Below are 20,915 nucleotides of genomic sequence, written 5' to 3' on the forward strand. Positions count from 1 at the left end.
ACGGTTTGAATGCCCCTTGGAAGAGACTTGGAGGTCCCAGTAGCTTAACAAGACGGTTTTAATGCCCCTCGGAAAAGTGGTGGAGGTCACAGTAGCTTAACAAGTCGCTTTTAATGCCCCTGAGAAGAGAAGTGGAGGTCGCAGTAGCTTAACAAGACGGTTTGAATGCCCCTTGGAAGAGACGTGGAGGTCCCAGTAGCTTAACAAGACGGTTTTAATGCTTCTCAGAAAAGTGGTGGAGGTCCCAGTAGCTTAATAAGACGCTTTTACTGCCCCTCGAAAAAGTGGCGGAGGTCGCAGTAGCTTAACAAGACGGTTTGAATGCCCCTTGGTAGAGACGTGGAGGTCGCAGTAGCTTAACAAAACGGTTTGAATGCCCCTTGGAAGAGACGTGGAGGTCCCAGTAGCTTAACAAGACAGTTTGAATGCCCCTCGGAAGAGACGTGGAGGTCCCAGTAGCTTAACAAGACGGTTTTATTGCCCCTCGAAAAAGTGGTGGAGGTCACAGCAGCTTAACAAGAAGCTTTTAATGCCCCTCAGATAAGTGGTGGAGGTCCCAGTAGCTTAACAAGACGGTTTGAATGCCCCTTGGAAGAGACGTGGAGACGTGACATGCTAATGGTAAAGGTGTGCTCCGGTGGCATGCTAACGGGAATAGGTGTGCTGCGATGTCATGCTAACGGGAATAGGTGTGCCCGGTGGCATACTAACGGGAAAAGGTGTGCTACGGTGGCATGCTAGCGGGAAATAGTGTGCTTCGGGGGCATGATAATGAGAAAAGGGGTACTCCATTGGCACCACAATGGTAAAGGGACTTGGAAATGTCACATGTGAAGTCATACTCGCATAGTGTCTGTTGTTGCAGGGATCAAAAGAGCGACCCGGTGGAACAAGATGTGGACACTGTGCGGCAGATGGTGGTTTAAGGACAGCAAACAGCAAAATAAGACCAAGTAACAGCAAGAAAACAATCCAAGAATTACAGCAGCAGACAAGTAAGTGAGTGTGATTCTTTTAAACGGTGATGTATGATCAGATGAAGTGGAATGCAGTAAGTTTGGAAATATGATTAACATGTTAATAAAGTGTCTGAAATGTATGAGCGAGAAAGAGAAAAAGGTGGATTGTTACAGGGGGACAGCTGAGAGTAGGGAGTTGCAGAGAAAGTCCTTGTGACAGGTTTAGGATGTATACGGCTGTTTATTGTCTCCTCCACATACAAAGGCAGGAGATGAGACTATCAAACTATCGAACTTGGAGTTGTCAGTAATGTTGGAGGAGAAATTAATAAAGGAAGTAAAATGGGAAAGAAAATAAGGGGTTGTATGTTTGCCTGGTCAGAGGGATGTTTGCCTGGTCAGAGGGATGTTTGCCTGGTCAGGGGGATGTTTGCCTGGTCAGGGGGATGTTTGCCTGGTCAGGGGGATGTTTGTCTGGTCAGGGGGATGTTTGTCTGGTCAGGGGGATGTTTGCCTGGTCAGGGGGATGTTTGCCTGGTCAGGGGGATGTTTGTCTGGTCAGGGGGATGTTTGTCTGGTCAGGGGGATGTTTGTCTGGTCAGAGGGATGTTTGCTTCACGTTGGGGAAGAGGGAAAGGACTGAATGATCCGGCACCTGTACTATCCACAGGATGGTCAGCTAGTGCCGCCATAGGGAAAGAGCTGACCTAGTGTCACTATCAATCATCAGAGTCTGCAGTACAACTGATTAGGGGTCCAGCAGGGGGGCGCTGATGACACAGGCGGCCCTTGGGGCGGTTTTCCGGTTGCCGACGCTGCACCTAGAGGGTTTTCTTCATGTAATTATCCTCCTCACATTGCAGACTTGTGAACTTTATAAATATTCTTCATTTGCTTATTTTCTTCCTTCTCTCCCAAACACGTTGCTGAAGTGCTGTCTTACCCCCACTGCCCCCATCCAGAAGCTTCTTGTGGCTGCTGTTCAGCGAGATTTGTCCTCTATATACCAGCAGTCTGTGTATGGGCCTGTCCCTGTCTGATCCTCTCTGCTCTCCACCCCTGCACTCAGACATGGGAAACCCTGTACTCGGATTACTTCACATCTTGGTGAACAACAGCTGAAAGGACCCTATAAAGGAGCCTGTACCAGGCAGGTGACAGCGGTGCAGCATTGTGCTTGTGGGGGCAATCGGGCGGTGGAGTCAGAAATTGGGGAATACTTGGGTGCTCTCTGGACGGACAATATTAGTGCTGCAGTAATTTCCCACAAGTTTTTGCACAGAGCGGCCACTAATATAGAATAAAGTAAAACAATTGTGCTCTGTAAATAATGGCTGTGCTTTGCTACAAATGCTTCATGTTTGCAGGAGGTTTTTTTTTCTTTAATAAATTTTATTTAGTTTATAATTGATTTTTTCTCTTTCTGCTAGACATCAGGACATGATAGAGTCCGTACGGGACTGGTATAAGAAGTTCTTGGCTGAGAAGGAAAGAAGCTTCATTCCTCCATGAGCTGCAGTTCTTTGTGTCCAGTCGGGAACTCTATTAGTAAGTAGATTTTATCACCGGCGCAGACATTTCCGAGAAGGTTCCAATTGGCCGAATACAAGACGTTCATTAAACTCTTCATTTGAAATAAACGTCTGGTTATCATCCACAATACTTAATACCGATCACTTGTCACAAATTTGTACATTTTTTACCTGTTATAAAATGCTGCTGATCCCTTGAATCTTTTCTTTTTTTTTTTGTCATTTTAGACAAAACATTACATATTTCTGACAAGTCCCAGGTCTTTTCACACCACTCGTTTTGCAGGTTCTTTAATACTACAGCACTTACGTTATTGGGGTCATTTTTGTGCAGTTTGCAGTTACATGATTTTTTATACATGTTTTTTTTTAGGTTTGTCTTGTTATTACATCACATTCATCTTTTTCCTCTCTTGCTTTCCTGGACTGAAGTAAACATATCTCCAAATCACTCTAAGCTGCCGGCAGGAGAGATGGACCCTCAGGAGCCTCCTAGTCTTCAGAATCCACATGAAGGAGAAGTCCAAGAACAAGAAAGGCCTCCGACAGCAGAGCAACCTGTCCGCCAAAAAGTCCCAGAAGAAGAAGCGATGGTCCCGCAGCTCATCTGTGTTTTTCCTAAATGTGGATTATACTTTTACTGATTGTAATTTTCTTGGTCGATACCAGATAAAGTTTTGGATGACAACTGTCTGGACTTGTGTCTTATTTTACATTTCTCCTTTTTTCTTCTTGCTTCCCCTCCAGTGAGATCTGGCTTAGGTGATAAAAGCCTTTCTCTATCCGGCATTTTTTCAGCAGGCTGGAGAAAGACTTTCTGGATGATAACTTGCCTTAGTCTCAGGTGCCCATACACTAGTTAGCTTTAGACCGGACGCTTGTCCACACAACACATCCCGACTCCCCCATATACATGAATGTGGTTATATGTGTGGGGGAGATGGCCCCATACACAGCACATGATCGGCTGCTCCAGCAAAAATCCTTGGGTTTGACCTACCTTCCTGTAATATATATGGGGGGCCATTAGTTGGATGTTTGCAGGACCCCTCTTTGTCCGACAGCTTCCCTCCCCCATACATAGCAAGCAGTGTACATACAAGCTCCCTTCCCGCACATACAGCATATATAGCATATAAAGAAAAAACCTAGAAGTCTGAACTGAAACATAAATTGATTTGCATGCAAAATGTAAATGCATGTTCACACAAGGCCACTAGACAAAGAAAAACCAAAGACAAGCAAAATACCCAAGTAACCGGAAGTGAATGGGTAAATCGCAAAGTGCAAAAATAATAAATAATGAAGGGTATTTAGTTAACATAATTTTGATAAAAATAATGCAAAAGCTATACCGCCACATCACGGCAACCCTTATGGGACAGTCCTAACTCTAATATTTAAACCTTACCATTTGTCAAGTGACGTACATATGGATAAGGGCAGAGAGACTGACCCCCTAGTAGAAGCATAGACCTGAGGCAGAATAAACATTTCAGCTCAGACAAAGGGCGGCCACACCCTTATATGTACTAAAGCACACTGAACTACAAAGAAAAAACCTAGAAGTCTGAACTGAAACATAAATTGATGTGCATGCAAAATGTAAATGTATGTTCACACAAGGCCACTAGACAAAGAAAAACCAAAGACAAGCAAAATACCCAAGTAACCGGAAGTGAATGGGTAAATCGCAAAGTGCAAAAATAATAAATAATGAAGGGTATTTAGTAGTGAAGAGCGAGCACTAAAATGCTCGGGGGCTCGAAGCTCGGGCCGAGCTCGCCATGATACTCGGTTGCTCGACCTGAGCCACGAGCCCAATGTTAGTCAATGGGAGACCCGAGAATTTTCGCGGCGGCATCCCCGGCTGTCTGTTAAAAGCCTAACAAGTGCCCAAAACGATAGTGACAGTGCTAAAATGACATGGGGACAGCATGGGGATCGTCCCAGGAAGCATTTCTGACCCCCAGGTCACTGCTGTCAACAACGTGGTCAGAGGTATTAAGCCACTTTTAAGGGCTCACAATAAAACGTTCAAAAACGAAACTGAAACTGCTTTCAGTTAAGGAAGTTCCTTTCCAGGGTAAAAACTTGTGTATAAGGTAAAATAAATAACAAAAAAAAAAATACTCCTCCACACCTTGGGCTATGTTCACAAGTTGCATTTTTTATGCGTTTTTGCACTTTTGTATTGCTTCAACCGTGACAAATGCATTCACCGGGAAATGTCATTTTAACATTTTACAACCTTATCTGGCCATGTGCTGTGTGACACATGCATACAGTGCTGAAAAGACATGGGGAAAGCATGGGGAAGACCCCTGGAAGCATCTCTGACTCCCCGGTCACTGCCTAAAAGTGTGCCCATCAGAAGTCATCCTTGAAGCATCAGAAGATGCAGACTTGCAATTATCCCCGTGCAAGTTCTTGTCCCAGGGCAGGGTTCAATTGTACCTCTCCCATTCCTTGCAATGCAAGCGCAAATATGCAGCCAACCACCCACCCACCCCCAGGCTGCAATACCATACTGCTTGCTTGCACTTGAAATTGGGCCTTTTAGGCATGTGGAGGCGGAATCTGGCCACCATGTCATGGCAGCGTTGGCGGCCTGGTATCCATACTCAGTCCCCAGCCGCCCGGCGGCGGGGTGTTCACACTCGGTCCCCAACCGCCAGGGGGCGGCCGGGTGTCCATACTCGGTCCCCAGCCGCCTGGGGGCAGCCGGGTGTCCATAAACGGCCCCCAGCCGCCCCTATTTCTCCTTGAAACATCCCCCCACACACTTTTCTTAGCCCGGCCTGCTTTAGGGCAGCATTGGACGAGCCCACCAGAGAACCAGACTCCTCCGGTGGGCCCTGGCTTCTCCATCAGGGGAGTTGAGAGTGACAAGGTGAGGACCATGATGATGATGATACAAGTTAGCATCTGCTTTGTTTTCTTGGAATGCAAGCAAAGTGTGCAGCCTGCCATCCACCCACCCACCGCCAGGCTGCAATACCATACTGCTTGCTTGCTTGCACTTGAAATTGGACCTTTTTAGGCACGTGGAGGCGGAATCTGACCACCGCGTCAAGGCAGCATTGGCGGCCTGTAATCCATACTCATTCCCCAGCCGCCCGGCTGCCAGGTGTCCACACTCGGTCCCCAGCCGCCAGGGGGCGGCCGGGAGTCCATACTCGGTCCCCAGCCGCTCCGCGGCCGGGTGTTCACACACGGTCCCCAGCCGCGTGGGGGCAGCCGGGTGTCCATAAACGGTCCCCAGTCGCCCCTATTTCTCCTTGGAACATCCCCCCACACACTTTTCTTAGCCTGGCCTGCTTTAGGGCAGCATTGGACGAGCCCACCAGAGAACCAGACTCCTCCGGTGGGCCCTGGCTTCTCCATCAGGGGAGTTGAGAGTGACAAGGTGAGGACCATGATGATAATGATACAAGTTAGCATCTGCTTTGTTTTGTTGGAATGCAAGCGCATGTATGTAGTAGCGGCTAGGCCTGAGGTGGTCAGCGTTTTCGCGCATATCCTACCTCCTCCGAGGATTGCTGGATGTTTTCCTGCTACTATCCCAGTTCTATGACTCCCGTTAAAACAAAGCTTCAGGTGATGAATGATGGATGAGGTGGTGGCAAAGGAGAAAGAGCAGGAGGAACAGGGACCATTCACATCAATATCAGGCCAGTCAACCACATATGTCTTGTAGGATATGTTTCTGTAACAAAAGGAGCAGTTTGGCTACACAGTTATAGGGCATACAGTGAGTGCAATGCCTACCAAAAATTTCGAGGCACTCCAATGTACCTTGGAAATGACATGGAGGTCAGAGGGCCTTAACTAAACCGTTTTTTTCCATTTATAGCAACTGGGTCTCCTGTACACTGTTGGCCTAAGCAGTGAATGGAAGGCTTTCAAAAAATTATGAGGAACTGCAATGCCCCTTGAAACAGACATGGATTACAGCGTACTAAAAACCTTCTACCCACTATTGGGGAGTGGGTCTCCCTTAGTTTTCGCCTTTGCATTGAAAAGCAAAAGCTGACTAAAATTAGGAGGAAATGCAATGTCCGTTGGAAGAGTCGTGGAGGTTAGAGGTAATTAAAAACAACATTTCAATGCCCCTAGGAAGAGCTGTGGAGTTCAGAGTGGCTTAAGAAGACTTTTGATGTCCCTTTGAACAGACGTGGAGGTCACAGTAGCTTAACAAGATGGTTTTAATGCCCCTCGGAAAAGACGTGGAGGTCCCAGTAGCTTAACCAGACGATTTGAATGCCCCTTCCAAGAGCCATACAGTACAGCATAGTACAAACATTATTCCCATTATTGGGGAGTGGGTCTCCCATAGTATTTGCTTATGCCTTCCAAGCAAAAGCTGCCAAAAATTAGGACGGAGGAACTAGCAATGCCCATTACACGAGCCATGCAGTACAGATATTACAAACATTATTCCCATTATTGGGAATGTGTCTCCCATAGTCTTTCCTTATGCCTTCCAAGCAAAAGCTGCCAAAAATTAGGACGGAGGAACTTGCAATGCCCCTTACAAGAGCCATGCAGTACAGCATATTACAAACATTATTCCCATTATTGGGGAGTGGGTCTCCCATAGTCTTTGCTTATGCCTTCCAAGCAAAAGATGCCAAAAATTAGGACGGAGGAACTTGCAGTGCCCCTTACAAGAGCCATGCAGTACAGCATATTACAACCATTATATTAAGAGGAAATGCAATGCCCGTTCGAAGAGTCGTGGAGGTTAGAGTTAATTAAAAACAACATATCAATGCCCCTTGGAAGAGCTGTGGAGTTCAGAGTGGTTTAACAAGACACTTTTAATGCCCCTCAAAAGAGATGTGGAGGTCCCAGTAGCTTAACAAGACGGTGTTAATACCCCTTGGTAAAGTGGTGGAGGTCCCAGTAGCTTAACAAGACGGTTTTAATGCCCCTCGGAAAAGTGGTGGAGGTCACAGTAGCTTAAGAAAAAGCTTTTAATGCCCCTCAGAAGAAAAGTGGAGATCCCAGTAGCTTAACAAGACGGTTTTAATGCCCCTTGGAAAAGTGGTGGCGGTCCCAGTAGCTCAACAAGACGCTATTAATGCCCCTCAGAAGAGACGTGGAGGTCCCAGTAGCTTAACAAGACGGTTTGAATGCCCCTTGGAAGAGACGTGGAGGTCCCAGTAGCTTAACAAGACGGTTTTAATGCTCCTCAGAAAAGTGGTGGAGGTCCCAGTAGCTTAACAAGACGGTTTTAATGCCCCTCGGAAAAGTGGTGGAGGTCACAGTAGCTTAACAAGACGCTTTTAATGCCCCTCGGAAGAGACGTGGAGGTCCAAGTAGCTTAGCAAGACGGTTTGAATGCCCCTCGGAAGAGACGTGGAGGTCCCAGTATCTTAACAAGACGGTTTTAATGCCCCTCGGAAAAGTGGTGGAGGTCACAGTAGCTTAACAAGACGCTTTTAATGCCCCTCAGAAGAGACGTGGAGGTCCCAGTAGCTTAACAAGACGGTTTGAATGCCCCTTGGAAGAGACGTGGAGGTCCCAGTAGCTTAACAAGATGGTTTAAATGCTCCTCAGAAAAGTGGTGGAGGTCCCAGTAGCTTAACAAGATGCTTTCAATGCCCCTCGGAAAAGTGGTGGAGGTCCCAGTAGCTTAACAAGACGGTTTTAATGCCCCTTGGAAAAGTGGTGGAGGTTGCAGTAGCTTAACAAGATGGTTTGAATGCCCCTTGGAAGAGACGTGGAGGTCCCAGTAGCTTAACAAGACGGTTTGAATGCCCCTCGGAAGAGACGTGGAGGTCCCAGTAGCTTAACAAGACGGTTTTAATGCCCCTCGAAAAAGTGGTGGAGGTCACAGTAGCTTAACAAGACGCTTTTAATGCCCCGCAGATAAGTGGTGGAGGTCCCAGTAGCTTAACAAGACGGTTTCAATGCCCCTTGGAAGAGACATGGAGGTCCCAGTAGCTTAACAAGACGGTTTTAATGCCCCTCGGAAAAGTGGTGGAGGTCACAGTAGCTTAAAAAGACGCTTTTAATGCCTCTCAGAAGAGACGTGGAGGTCCCAGTAGCTTAACAAGATGGTTTGAATGCCCCTTGGAAGAGACGTGGAGGTCCCAGGAGCTTAACAAGACGGCTTGAATGCCCCTTGGAAGAGACGTGAAGGTCCCAGTAGCTTAACAAGACGGTTTTAATGCTTCTCGGAAAAGTGGTGGAGGACCCAGTAGCTTAATAAGATGCTTTTACTGCCCCTTGAAAAAGTGGTGGAGGTCGCAGTAGCTTAACAGGACGGTTTGAATGCCCCTTGGTAGAGACGTGGAGGTCCCAGTAGCTTAACAAGACGGTTTGAATGCCCCTTGGAAGAGACGTTGAGGTCCCAGTAGCTTAAAAAGACGGTTTTAATGCCCCTCGCAAAAGTGGTGGAGGTCACAGTAGCTTAACACGTCGCTTTTAATGCCCCTCAGAAGAGACGTGGAGGTCCCAGTAGCTTAACAAGACGGTTTGAATGCCCCTTGGAAGAGACGTGGAGGTCCCAGTAGCTTAACAAGACTGTTTTAATGCCCCTCGGAAAAGTGGTGGAGGTCCCAGTAGCTTAAGAAGACGGTTTTAATGCCCCTTTGAAAAGTGGTGGAGGTCGCAGTAGCTTAACAAGACAGTTTGAATGCCCCTTGGAAGAGACGTTTAGGTCCCAGTAGCTTAACAAGACGGTTTGAATGCCCCTTTGAAGAGACGTGGAGGTCCCAGTAGCTTAACAAGTCGGTTTTAATGCCCCTCGCCAAAGTGGTGGAGGTCGCAGTAGCTTAGCAAGACGGTCAGAATGCCCCTTGGAAGAGACGTGGAGGTCACAGTAGCTTAACAAGATGGTTTTAATGCTCCTCGGAAAAGTGGTGGAGGTCCCAGTAGCTTAACAAGATGGTTTTAATGCTCCTCGGAAAAGTGGTGGAGGTCCCAGTAGCTTAACAAGATGCTTTTAATGCCCCTCGGAAAAGTGGTGGAGGTCCCAGTAGCTTAACATGACGCTTTGAATGCCCCTTGGAAGAGACGTGGAGGTCCCAGTAGCTTAACAAGACTGTTTGAATGCCCCTTGGAAGAGACGTGGAGGTCCCAGTAGCTTAACAAGACGGTTTGAATGCCCCTCGGAAAAGTGGTGGAGGTCACAGTAGCTTAACAAGACGCTATTAATGTCCTCAGAAGAGACGTGGAGGTCTAAGTAGCTTAACAAGACTGTTTGAATGCCCCTTGGAAGAGACGTGGAGGTCCCAGGAGCTTAACAAGATGGTTTGAATGCCCCTTGGAAGAGACGTGGAGGTCCCAGTAGCTTAACAAGACGGTTTTAATGCTTCTCGGAAAAGTGGTGGAGGACCCAGTAGCTTAATAAGACGCTTTTACTGCCCCTCGAAAAAGTGGTGGAGGTCGCAGTAGCTTAACAAGACGGTTTGAATGCCCCTTGGTAGAGACATGGAGGTCCCAGTAGCTTAACAAGACGGTTTGAATGCCCCTTGGAAGAGACGTTGAGGTCCCAGTAGCTTAACAAGACTGTTTTAATGCCCCTCGGAAAAGTGGTGGAGGTCACAGTTGCTTAACACGTCGCTTTTAATGCCCCTCAGAAGAGAAGTGGAGGTCCCAGTAGCTTAACAAGACGGTTTGAATGCCCCTTGGAAGAGACGTGGAGGTCCCAGTAGCTTAACAAGACTGTTTTAATGTCCCTCGGAAAAGTGGTGGGGGTCCCAGTAGCTTAACAAGACGGTTTTAATGCCCCTTTGAATAGTGGTGGAGGTCTCAGTAGCTTAACAAGACGGTTTGAATGCCCCTTGGAAGAGACGTTTAGGTCCCAGTAGCTTAACAAGACGGTTTGAATGCCCCTTTGAAGAGACGTGGAGGTCCCAGTAGCTTAACAAGTCGGTTTTAATGCCCCTCGCCAAAGTGGTGGAGGTCGCAGTAGCTTAGCAAGACGGTCAGAATGCTCCTTGGAAGAGACGTGGAGGTCACAGTAGCTTAACAAGATGGTTTTAATGCTCCTCGAAAAAGTGGTGGAGGTCCCAGTAGCTTAACAAGATGGTTTTAATGCTCCTCGGAAAAGTGGTGGAGGTCCCAGTAGCTTAACAAGATGCTTTTAATGCCCCTCGGAAAAGTGGTGGAGGTCCCAGTAGCTTAACATGACGCTTTGAATGCCCCTTGGAAGAGACGTGGAGGTCCCAGTAGCTTAACAAGACTGTTTGAATGCCCCTTGGAAGAGACGTGGAGGTCCCAGTAGCTTAACAAGACAGTTTGAATGCCCCTCGGAAAAGTGGTGGAGGTCACAGTAGCTTAACAAGACGCTATTAATGTCCTCAGAAGAGACGTGGAGGTCTAAGTAGCTTAACAAGACTGTTTGAATGCCCCTTGGAAGAGACGTGGAGGTCCCAGTAGCTTAACAAGACGGTTTTAATGCTCCTCAGAAAAGTGGTGGAGGTCCCAATAGCTTAACAAGATGCTTTTAATGCCCCTCGGAAAAGTGGTGGAGGTCCCAGTAGCTTAACAAGACGGTTTTAATGCCCCTTGGAAAAGTGGTGGAGTTCGCAGTAGCTTAACAAGACTGTTTGAATGCCCCTTGGAAAAGTGGTGAAGGTCCCAGTAGCTTAACAAGACGGTTTGAATGCCCCTTGGAAGAGACGTGGAGGTACCAGTACCTTAAAAAGACGGTTTTAATGCCCCTCGGAAAAGTGGTGGAGGTCCCAGTAGCTTAACAAGACGCTTTTAATGCCCCTTGGAAGAGACGTGGAGGTCCCAGTAGCTTAGAAAGACGGTTTTAATGCTTCTCGGAAAAGTGGTGGAGGTCCCAGTAGCTTAATAAGACGCTTTTAATGCCCCTCGAAAAAGAGGTGGAGGTCGCAGTAGCTTACCAAGACGGTTTGAATGCCCCTTGGAAGAGACGTGGATGTCCCAGTAGCTTAACAAGACAGTTTGAATTCCCCTTGGAAGAGACGTGGAGGTCCAACTAGCTTAACAAGACGTTTTTAATGCCCCTCGGAAAAGTGGTGGAGATCGCAGTAGCTTAACAAGAAGGTTTGAATGCCCCTTGGAAGAGACGTGGAAGTCCCAGTAGATTAACAAGACGGTTTTAATGCTCCTCGGAAAAGTGGTGGACGTCCCAGTAGCTTAACAAGACGCTTTTAATGGCCCTCGGAAAAGTGGTGGAGGTCACAGTAGCTTAACAAGACGCTTTTCATGCTCCTCGGAATAGTGGTGGAGGTCGCAGTAGCTTAACAAGACGCTTTTAATGCCCCTTACAAGAGCCATACAGTACAGCATTTTAAATATATTATTCCCATTATTGGGGAGTGGGTCTCCTACAGTCTTTGCTTATGCCTTCCAAGCAAAAGCTGACAAAAATAAGGACTGAGGAACTTTCAATAATGGCAACACGGACCACGGTCACCCTGGTGGTATAGTGGTGGTGGAGGCTGAGGATAAGGAGAAGAACATAAAACAGCCGAAATGAGGAAGCGTATACCCATGTGTGGGTGTGAAGTGGTGCATTTGAATACACCTCCCGAAATAACACAGTGGATTTGACTTTATGTTACTCTGCTGTCATTTGGTGGTGATGAGAAGTCTGGCCCAATCCAGCTCTTGTTCATTTTGATAAGGGTCAGCTTGTCAGCATTGTCAGTTGACAGGCGCGTGCGCTTATCAGTTATAATTACCCCAGCAGCACTAAAAACACGCTGCGATAACACGCTAGCGGCAGGGCAGGCCAGGACCTCCAAGGTGTACAGAGCGATTTCATTCCAAGTGTCCAGCTTGGATACCCAATAATTAAAAGGCACAGAGGAATCACGGAGGACGCTGGTACGGTCGGCAAGGTACTCCCTCACCATCTTTTGAAACTTTCCACTCCTTGTGAGAGTACCCCGCGCCTCAGGGCCTGTAAGCTGGGCAGGTCTCAGAAAACTGTCCCAGAATGTTGACAGTGTTCCCCTGCCTCTGCTGGATTGGAGTTGCCTCTCTCTCGCTTGTACGCCTTGGTTGGTCAACGAACTGTGACCTCTGCCGCTAGTGTCTTCAGATGGAATTTTTTTTTAACAGTTCTGCAGCAAGGGCCTTCTGGTACTGCCCCATTTTTGTAGACCTCTCCACCTCAGGAATAAGAGAGTGAACATTCTCCTTGTAGCGGGGGTCTAAAAGTGTCACCAACCAGTAATGACTGTCACCCAACATTTTGACAACGCGAGGGTCACGGTTAAGGCAGAGTAACAAAGTCAGCCATGCGCGCCAGACTGGTAACGGGCAAGACTTCCGTGTCCACACCAAGATGACGAATGACCATGCTCTCCTCCTCCTCCTCCCCCCTGTCCTCAGGCCACCCACGCTGAACCGACGGTATGACAGTTGTACAGGTACTACCGCCTACAGCGCATGATACAAGCTCCTGTTCTTCCTCCTCCTCCTCTCCCTCATTGTCCCCCAATGCACGTTGGGATGAGATGAGGCTGGGCTGTGTGTAATAGACCGCTACGGCTTCTTGATCCATCTCATCATACTCTGGCTGCAATGCCTACTCTTTAATTCTCTGCAGAGAGCATTGCAAAAGACAGACAAGTGGAATGCTGACGCTAATGATGGAGTCATCGCCACTCACCATCTTGGTGGACTCCTCAAAGTTGGTCAAGATGGTACATACAGTACAGACCAAAAGTTTGGACACACCTTCTCATTTAAAGATTTTTCTGTATTTTCATGACTATGAAAATTGTACATTCACACTGAAGGCATCAAAACTATGAATTAACACATGTGGAATTATATACTTAACAAAAAAGTTTGAAACAACTGAAAATATGTCTTATATTCTAGATTCTTCAAAGTAGCCACCTTTTGCTTTGATGACTGCTTTGCACACACTTGAGAGTCTGCCATAAAGAATGAGAGGAGGGGGCATCTTTGCATGCAGTATGGACAGGGGATTGCCATGCACACACAACAGGTGACACCTGCTGACACTGGTCGTGGACCCTGGGGTTCGCCCCACAAAGTCGGGTGCTTTACTGCCATGTGCCTGATCATGCTGGTGGTGGTCAGGCTGGTAGTTTTGTCACCCCTGCTGATGCTGGCATGGCAGGTGGTACAAATGGCCTTTTTGGGGTTATCAGCAGAGTCTTTAAAAAAATTCCAGACTCTGGAAGACCCACAGGTTGTACTGGCAACGTCCCTCGTGTTGGTGTTACGGGGAACTGTTGCCGGCCTTCTGTGTGCGGCCACCACACTGCTTCTTCCTGCCTGTTGGGGTACTCTGTCTCCCTCACCCGGTCTGCTGCTGGCCTTGCTCTGCATGTCCTCCTGCCACGTTGGGTCAGTTACTAGATCATCCACCACCTCCTCCTCTTCCACTTGCGCACCACGATCCTCCTCCTCACTTCCTGGCAATTGTGTCTCGTCATCGTCAACCTCTTGTGACAAATTGCCAGCGTTGACTTCCTGTGGCCGTGGCTGTTCAAATATTTGGGCATCTCTACATGGGATCTCCTCTTCCACCACTTCAAGCGGAGCAGGCGAGGGGCACAAATCTGGAAATGGACCAGTGAACAGCTCTTCAGAGTGTCCAAGTGTGGGATCAGTTGCTGTCTGACGATACTCGGCATGGTGGGAGGAAGGAGCATCAGGGTGAGGAGGAGTATGCGGTCGAGACTCACGGCTACTAAGAGTTGACCGTGTGGAAGACAGACCGGAAGTGGTGGTCTGCTATCCAATTAATAACCTGTTCACACTGATCAGTTCGCAATACTGGTGTTGTTCTGTGCTTCCCTAGTAATTCGGTCAAGAAGTGGGAGCGAGAAGATATGGCTGTTGGTTGTGGCACATTTTCACCTTGGCCACGGCCCCGTCCTCTGCATGTACCATCACCAGAACGTCCACTTCCATGTCCCTTGCCACGCGCCTTGCCCATTGTAAAGTAAGTAAAATAGCTTACACTCGCACTATCAATGGAAAAAGGGTAATAAAGTAGATTAGAACCGTGGAAGAGGAAAATCACAGTTCTATTTCTCTGGCCTACACCCGACTCTTTTAAACAATCTGAACAATCAGGGAGAAACTATTACTGTTTTTCTTTACAGAAAAAATACCAAAAGGTGAATAATAGAGATTTTTACCGTGGAATGGCAAAACCACAGTTATTGTTTACTGGGGTATACCAGAAAATTTTGAATAGATATATTTGCGGCTGAACACTGAGCGACACACTCAAACTGTTTATTTTTAGGTAAAAATGGCCCAAAAGTGGATAATACAAAGATTTGACCCGTGGAACTGCAAAACCACACTTGTATTTCTCGGGCCCACACCAGACTATTTTCAACAGATATATTTGTGTCTGAAAAATCAGGGAGACACTATTAGTTTTTTTTTACGGCAAAAAATGCCAAGATCAGGATAATAGAGATTTTTACCGTGGAACAGCAAAACCACAGTTATAATTTAGTGGTGTATACCAGACTATTTTCAACAGATATATTTGTGTCTGAACAATCAGGAGACACTACTACTGTTTTTCTTTGCGGCAAAAAATGCCAAAAGCAGGATAATAGAGATTTTTTATTGTGGAACAGCAAAACCACAGTTATAATTTACTGGTGAATACCAGACTATTTTCAACAGATATATTTGTGTCTGAACAATCAGGAGACACTATTAGTTTTTTTTTTAAGGTGACACATATTACTATAACTTGCACCCATAGTGCAAAAAAAAAAAAAAACCCTAAAAAAACACAATGGGTTCAACCGTACTCAAATTGTTAACTAGGAGCAATGATTATTGTGAATAATATAATATTTTGATTGGAGATGATCCACCCTCTGGTTCCACCACTGATCCTGAGAATGAAGGAATGGGGAACCTATCAGCTTTTTTTTTCCTGCACAGCTGTGCTCCCAACCGCCCACAGTGCAAAAAAAAACCCTAAAAAAACAATAGGTATAACCGTACTCAAATTGATAATTGGGAGCAACGATTAGTGTGAAGGATATAATATTGTGATTGGCGATGTTCCATCCACTGATTCTGAGAATGAAGAAATGGGGAACCTATTAGCTTTTTTTCCTGCACAGTTGTGCTCCCACCCATTGCGCAAAAATACCCTAAAAAAAATACCCTAAAAAATGCACGTACTCAAATTGTTAATTGGGAGCAATGATGAGTGTGAAGGGATATAATATCTTGATTGGCGATGGTCCGACCTGTGGTTCCGCCACCGATCCCAAGAATGAAGGAATTGAGAACCTGTAAGCTTTTTTTTTCCTGCACAGCTGTGCTCCCAACCACCCACCCATAGTGCAAAAAATAAAAAAAACAATAGATCCAACTGTACTCAAATTGTTAAATTGGGAGCGTGAAAAAAATAATGCATCCACTTCTTTCTAAATTAGGCTGTCAGACCCCCAAGAATGACATCCTAGTAATATGCCATGACTTATACCTCTTTAAATGTATGCAAAGGATAAACCTGGATATCCAGGTATACGTTCTATTGATTGATTTCTATAAGGGCCTATTTCCACATGTAAATGTGTATCTGCTACGGACATGAATGATCGGCTGCAGCCCTTCCACTTGGCCAGTCAATGGATCCGCAAATCACAACAAGTAATTCAAGGAAATGGAAAAGTAAAAAAAAAAATTCTAGTAACATTGCATAGCGTACCGGTGATTGCGCTATTTAACTTGCCATCAGTGATTGACGGCATATAAATGGTTAAACAGCAGTGACTGACGCTCCGCTCTGGCCGCTGCTGTTACAGCAAGATGTCAGCTGTGTAGGATGGGGGCTCTGCTCCTGAGCCCACCCGAAACAGCAATCCAATGGACGGTTTCACACACCACATTATCCAGTGGTGTTTAATTTGCTTTTCTATTTAGGAAACAAAACCGTTTTAATAACGTTTTCCTTCTCTGGTATCTAGGAGCCATTTCAGCTATTTGTAAAGGGAATCTGTCAGCAGGTTTTTCTTGGCTATTCTGAGAGCAGCATGATGGGGTGAGCGCCACACTAGGAGTAGGACCACCGAGCCCAGAGCTATTGCAAGACGTGCAGACAATATATACCAGGTATGAATGAATCCAATACAACATTATTGTTACTTAGGAATTAACCTACTTGGATATAATACATCCCTTGATATGTATATACCAAAAGGTCATTATCTTGGGAATGCCTATATTGGCTTTTATTATTTGGGATTATATCCTTTTACTATGTGACCTAGGATATACTATCAGTATGCATTAGCACAATTGGAGCTACTACTATTTAGCCCTGGTGTCTCTGCAATTCAAATATTTACATTATACCTCCTCACTATTATATGGTATTACTATATATATGTGTGTGTGCTCTTTTCTTTGCCGCCATGTACCCAAATTGTTATAATAAAGGTCTTTTTTAACACATTGACCCCTTGTCGGATGTACTATATATTGGTTGTTGTTGAGAGCAGCATGATGTAGAGACAAAGACCCTGATTCTAGGGACGTCTCACTTACAGGGCTGCTTGTTGTAGTTTTGATAAAAATCACACTTTTATTAGCAGAAGATTATCACTAGAGGACTAGTAAACCTGCAGCCAGGTAGTCCAACCACGCCCCCCACCACTGATTGGCAGTTTATATACAGTGTACACAGAAAGCGGCCAATCAGTGGTGTGGGTGGGGTTATTATACAGAGCTCAGCATTCAGAGATCTGCATGAGAAAAAAAGCCTGCAATTTTATCAAAATAACACCAAGCAGCCCAGTAAGTGATACATCGTTGGAATCAGGGCCTCGGATTATGCTGCTCTCAAATGGGGTAGCAAAAGCCTGCTGACATATTCCATTTAAAGGGGCAGCTGCTACTAAATCCAGACATGGTGCAAAATGTAAATTCTGCTGCAGATTTACTGCTGTAGATTTTTAATTCCTAAAAATCCCTGTAGATTCAGAGGATCTCAACCTTTTCAATGCAAATTATTTTCAAGACTTATTCACAGATATTATGAAATATTACAGTAGAAATAAAAAAGAAAAAAAAAAAGCACAATACCTAAACCCCCTCCTTGGGAAAAATATACGGCAAGTATAAGAAAGACAAAAATTTATTCTGGAGTCATATTGAAGTGTAAATAGACTTGTAACCATACAATGTAAACAGCAGCGAATGTAAATAGGATCCACTGGATCTATATAAGGAGATTTTTGTGTACTCACCGTAAAATCTCTTTCTCTTAGCCTCTAATTGGGGGACACAGGACCATGGGTGTTATGCTGCTGTCCACTAGGAGGCGACACTATGCTTAATCTGAAAAAGATTAATGGTGGCTCTTCCTTTGCAGTATACACCCCTGGACGGCGTCAGCCATCTTCAGTTTTGTGCAAAAGCAGTAGGAGGAACGTAACATGGATAACATAACCATGCCTATAAGAAGGCAACTATGAACGAGCTCAAGAAAAACACCAATATGAGAACTCAACGTAACAACAGCCCGAGACGGGCAACAGGGTGGGAGCTGTGTTCCCCAATTAGAGGCTAAGAGAAAGAGATTTTACGGTGAGTACACAAAAATCTCCTTTACTCTGTCGCCTCATTGGGGGACACAGGACCATGGGACGTCCCAAAGCAGTCCCTGGGTGGGAAGCAATGGACGAATATTGTGTAGACAGGCCCCTACAATTGGGGCACTGCCGCCTGCAGGATAGGTCTACACAGGCTCGCGTCTGCCGAGGATTGGGTATGAACCCTGTAGTGCTTGGTAAACGTGTGTAGACTAGTCCAGGTGGCTGCCTTACACACTTGTTGCGCCGAAGCCTGGTGCCGAATGGCCCAGGAGGCCCCTACCGCACGAGTAGAGTGTGCCGTAATACCTGCTGGAAGAGGAGAATTTTTGAGGCGGTACGCCTCTTGTATGGTGGATTTGATCCACCTGGCAAGGGTAGCTTTGGAAGCTGGTAGACCCTTGCGGCTGCCTTCCAGAAGAAGGAAAAGAGAATCAGCGCAGTCCTACACACATAGATACGTAATGCCCTGACAAGGTCAAGTGTATGCAGAGCCTTTTCCACTCTATGAACCGGGGCCAGACAGAGGGATGGCAGTGAAATTTACTCATTGAGGTGGAAGTTGGGCACAACCTTCGGAAGGAAGGATGGAACCGTATGGAGAACTACCTTGTCCTGGTAAAAAGCCAGGAAGGGTTGTCTGCAGGAGAGTGCTGTGAGTTCAGACACCCTACGTAGCGAGGTGATTGCCACTAGGAAAACCACTTTCTGGGATAGAAGGCGGAGTGAGACTTCCCTAAGGGGTTCAAAAGGTGTTTCCTGCAATGCTGTCAGCACCAGGTTGAGATCCAACGTTTATAGTGGCCGTCTGTAGGGAGGAACCAATCGGGAAACCCCCTGAAGAAATGTATTTACTTGCGGCTTGTTAGCAATGCGCGTCTGAAAGAGCACAGAGAGAGCTGACACCTGGCTCTTAAGAGAGCCCAGAGACAGTTTGGCCTCCAGACCCGATTGGAGAAGCCCAAGTACCCTGGGGAGGGAATAAGGGAATGGGGTCTGGTCACGAGAATCGCACCAGGTAAAGAAAGCTTTCCAGGTACGGTAATAAATCTTTGCAGAGTTTGGCTTTCGTGCTCTGATCATGGTTTTGATGACGTCAGGCGAGAACCCTGACTGGGTTAAAACCAAGGTCTCAATGGCCATGCCGTCAAATTGAGGGCCCCTGAGTTCTGGTGGTAGAACGGGCCTTGTGACAGAAGATCTGGGCAGTTGGGGAGACGCCAGGGGACGTCTGCTGTAAGCTGCACGATGTCAGCGTACCACGTACGTCTGGGCCAGTCTGGTGCGATGAGAATGGTTGGAACTCCTTCTTGCTTGATCTTCCTCACCATTCTGGATATCAGGGGAAGATGTGGAAAGATGTACAGGAGCTGGAACTGAATCCAGTCCTGAACCAGGGCGTCCGCTCCCAGCGACCGAGGGTCGTGTGTTCTGGTCATGAAGTTGGAGACTTTGGCATTGAAGTGGGATGCCATTAGGTCCACGTCCGGAGTCACCCAGCGATGGCAGATCTGGTGAAAAATTTCTGGATGGAGAGACCACTCTCCCGAGTCCATTCCTTGCCGGCTGAGGAAGTCTGCTTCCCAGTTGTCCACACCCGGAATGTGGACCGCAGAGAGAACAGAACCTGTGTCTTCCGCCCAGTGGAGAATGTGTGTCACTTCTCGCATCGCCTGGGCACTGCGGGTCCCCCCTTGGTGATTTACATATGCCACAGCTATGGCATTGTCCGACAGTACTCTGATGTGAGAGGCTGCCAATAAATGATAGAAGGGCATGGTCGCTTCTGTTGGGGACCACTTGTCCTGTGCTCTGTGGTGTAGGTGTACCGTACCCCAACCCGTCAGGCTCGCGTCGGTGGTTAGAACTTTCCATTGACCCTTGAGAAAGGATTTTCCTTTTGTTAGTGAAACTCCCTGTCGAGAGAAAAAGGATTCCTGTCCCATGACTTGAGGATGGCTAGTTGGAGAGGCCTGAGGTGAAGCTGGGCAAATGGGACCGCTTCTATTGCCGCCACCATCCTGCCAAGGACTCTCATGGCAAACCGGAGAGACCAAGGGGGTTTGCGAAGTAGGGTGCGGACTCCCATACGGAGAGGTAGTGCTTTGTCCTTGGGGAGGAGTACCAGACCCTTGAGGGTGTTGAATAACATTCCCAAGTAGGTCAGAGACTGACTCGGGGTTGGTGATGACTTTTTTAAGTTGACTAACCAGCCCAAATGACTCAGAATGTCGATTGTGATTGAGACGCTGATTTCGCAGTCCTTGAAGGTTCGAGCCTTGATGAGGAGATCGTCCAGAGATGGAATGACTATTATGCCTCTGGAGTGCAGGATGTCCATGGTGACTGCCATGACCTTGGTAAACACTCTGGGAGCCGTGGCGAGTCCGAACTGGAGAGCCACGAACTGGTAGTGTTCCTGGTTGATTGCGAACCTCAGAAATCTCTGATGAGCGGGCGTAATTGGTATATGTAGGTATGCGTCTTGAATGTCTATGGAGGCGAGAAATTCTCCCTTCTCCATGGACGCAGTGATGGACCGAAGGGACTCCATGTGAAAATGACGTACCCGTACATATTTGTTGAGCTGTTTTAGGTCCAATATGGGCCGTACGCTGCCTCCTTTTTTGGGGATTACGAATAAATTTGAGTAGAACCCTTGGAAGCATTCGGCCGTGGGGACCGATACTATGACACCTGCTTAAAGAAGCGAGGAAACCGCATGGTGGAAGGCACGAGCCTTGGCTGGGGGTTTTGGGGGAACAGACAGAAAGAATCTGTTTGGCGGGTTGGAAGTGAACTCTATTTTGTATCCTGAAGACACTAGTTCCCTGACCCACCTGTACTCTGTAATAGGCAGCCAGACTTGGTGA

Source organism: Phyllobates terribilis, unplaced genomic scaffold (genome assembly GCF_046119375.1).
Source record: "Phyllobates terribilis strain yellow unplaced genomic scaffold, ASM4611937v1 Scaffold_178__1_contigs__length_3940740, whole genome shotgun sequence".
NCBI classification, from domain to species: domain Eukaryota; kingdom Metazoa; phylum Chordata; class Amphibia; order Anura; family Dendrobatidae; genus Phyllobates; species Phyllobates terribilis.